We start from the raw sequence: 2,850 nt of genomic DNA on the forward strand, positions 1-2,850 counted from the left end.
ATCTTTTCCCTGAGCATAATCTGACCTGACTCTCATGTTTGTCATTGGTTTGCTGTTCAAGTGATGCAATGCATGTGTCATGCTTTGTAAGGGTGGGAGCTGTGTGCACACCAGCCATCATCAGTATTTTCAGATATATTATTATATATAGAGTCAGATTGTAAATGGAGGCACCGACTTCTTGGTTAAAGTATATCTATGCCAGGGGCCAGCAAACTATAGTCCATGGCCCATATGTAGCCTGCTGCCTGGTTTTGTGTGGCCCCTGAGCAAAGAATGCTTTTTACATTTTAATAGGGTTGAAAAAAATGAAAAGAAGAGTATTTATGACATTTGAAGATTACATGAAATTCAAATTTTAATATCCATAAATAAAGGTTATTGGAGCATAGCTGAACCTATTTATTTATGTGTCATCTACGGCCACTTTTGTGTTATACAAGAACAGAATTGAACAGTTGTGACAGAGACTATGCGCTCTGCAAAACCTGAGATATTAACTAGCTGACTCTTTGTAAGAAAAGTTTTCCACTGTGTTACCTTCCTTCCTATCTGTTGAAGCTTCTCAAAAGCAGAGAAAATTCCAGGAAATCTTAAAAGTTTTTTTACACTTATTTCTTTTGTTTGATAATAAAGGTAAAATGAGAATATATTTGTCTTTTCTTCCTCCTTTCTGATACTTTTACAAGTAAATCTTCATTCAATGTTGAAACATTATTATAACTTTGAAAGGTAATTAAGGGTAAAAAAAAAAAAAAACCGCCAACAAACTCAAACCAACCTTAACATGGCCATTCTAACACGTATTTCAAAAATGTTCTTTTTTGAAAAAGATGCTTCCTTCTACTCTTGGCTTATTTATGTATTCCCAAATGGCTGTAACTGTGGTCTACATACAATTTCATAGTTGATCAGCCTTTTTCAGTTGGCTTTGTAAATATTACTTGGTCATTGCTTTTGTTTTTCATAGTGGTTGTATTGCTATAGAATGGTACCATTCACAAGTTATATGTCTTTCAGAAATACTTCTTGTTCTTGCCTTTCGTCCAGTCCTTGCTTCTTCAAATATGATTGCAACTGCTTCTCTTTGGAGCCAGCTCTGGGCAGCCTGGGCTTGCTTATTTTCCCTTCCTACCTTAATCTCTGCCGTCTGATATTGATTCAAGTGCAGCATTCCCACTGAGCTTACAAACTGAGAAAGATGAGGAATAAAGCCAAAGAAAAAGTGTCAGAGAATAAATGAACTTGATATTTTAAAGGTGATTTTCACTTTGCCCATACCTCGCCACCAATCATTCAATAATAATAGAAAAAACATTTAGCAAACAAAAATATTCTCCATTTATCTAATAATGATATGAGGGATGTTTGTGCTCTCCTTTGCATTTCTAAATAAGTAGAAATAAAAACAAGACCATTATTGTCATTATGTTATACTGTTAATCCTTTTACTGTGTTTAATACAAAAGAACTCTTCAATCTGTCAAATTAACTAAATACCATGAAATATAAGTAAAATGCTTATTTACATTTTATTATCTTATTTTTTCCTAGTGAGAAGCTGGATGGAAAATTAAAAGACAAGGTAAGAAAAGTATTTTCTTCCATTGGATTTATTTTTAGGGGCATATAGCTTTGTTAAGCAAAAGATCTTCAGAGTAGTGGCGCTTTAGTTTATTATTCTGATTCTGGTAATCTATCTAAAGATTCAGGGCCACTTGCAGTACCCTGCAAAAAACAAGGCCTTCCCTTTAAATCCCTTCTTTTGGAACACAGGAGACACCTTATTCTTTGGAATACCATTCACTCATATAAAAGTATCAGAATTTACCTTGTTTGATATGCTCAACAGAATAATATCATTGACATGTCAAGTTTCTTTTCGGGGAATTTCAGGATTGTAATTCCATTCCTTCTGGCTTTTCTTTTTTTTCCCCAATATGAAACTCTCTAGGTGTGTAGTTTATCACAGTGCTGCCACTTACTAGGTATTGATGAGCTGACCTGCCTGGAATGGCCAACTATAGAAAAAGATTTTCTTTTTTTGCATTAATTCTGCCATCTACATAGTGATTGACAACGTTAACTTCCAGGTTGATATTGTTTATTTTCTTTTGATTTTCAACCCTCTCCAAGTCTTTGCTTTTGGTTACTTGGTAATTTTAAACTGAATTACTCATAAAGATATAGATGGAGTCCTGAATTCCTTGTTGTAACCTGTGTCAGATCCCATTATTACAGCCCAGTTCAGATTTCATTGGGATTTCAGCTAAATGGAAATCTTTTCAGTGGTCAGATACTGAGTTACCTTCAATTCACCAGTCTCAATATATTTCTATTGATGGCATTCCATATCTTTTTTATTACCTGCAGTCAATTTCCCTCATGTTTGAATTATTAATATTATTTTACTACAGCTTAACATTAAAGAATACATTCAATTGCAAATAAATTTATATAATTGTATTAATTCTCCTTACTATTTCTGCTTCTAAGTAAAATTTAGCACAGATAATTTTTGAGAATGAGACTATTTTATGTTCATATAAATTAAAAGTGACATTGAAAAATTTTAAGCCTGTTGAGGTCAGTGGAGGCCATTTTGATATTTGTAATGGGTCCAATTGTGAGGAGAGGTGGGCTGCGATCAGATGGACTGAGAAACACTTGAGGGGAAGAAAAGTTCAAGTTTAGAGCTGGATATATTTACATTGGTAGTGTTTCCTGTTATTTTTCAGGGAAAAATATGATGCAATGAAAATTAAACAGGATTTGTTATATTAACCTAGGAATTCATATATCATTGTTTCCATAGAAAGTATCCTGAGTTATTTAACAAAGAGACCAAAA

At 33.5% G+C, this 2,850-nt stretch overlaps 1 long non-coding RNA gene across 1 annotated transcript in view; it reads left to right on the forward strand.

Moving 5' to 3' along the window:
• The first annotated feature begins 1,549 nt into the window (after nucleotides 1-1,549).
• The window catches only part of LOC108529727 (uncharacterized), an 8,752-nt gene continuing 7,451 nt past the window's right edge, over nucleotides 1,550-2,850 (forward strand). Inside the window, exon 1 of the long non-coding RNA XR_001885654.1 lies at nucleotides 1,550-1,585. This is a non-coding gene — a long non-coding RNA (uncharacterized LOC108529727). The remainder of the gene's footprint in view (nucleotides 1,586-2,850) is intronic.

The sequence above is a fragment of the Rhinopithecus bieti genome, unplaced genomic scaffold, assembly GCF_001698545.2.
Source record: "Rhinopithecus bieti isolate Rb0 unplaced genomic scaffold, ASM169854v2 scaffold_6717, whole genome shotgun sequence".
Taxonomy (NCBI): Eukaryota; Metazoa; Chordata; class Mammalia; order Primates; family Cercopithecidae; genus Rhinopithecus; species Rhinopithecus bieti.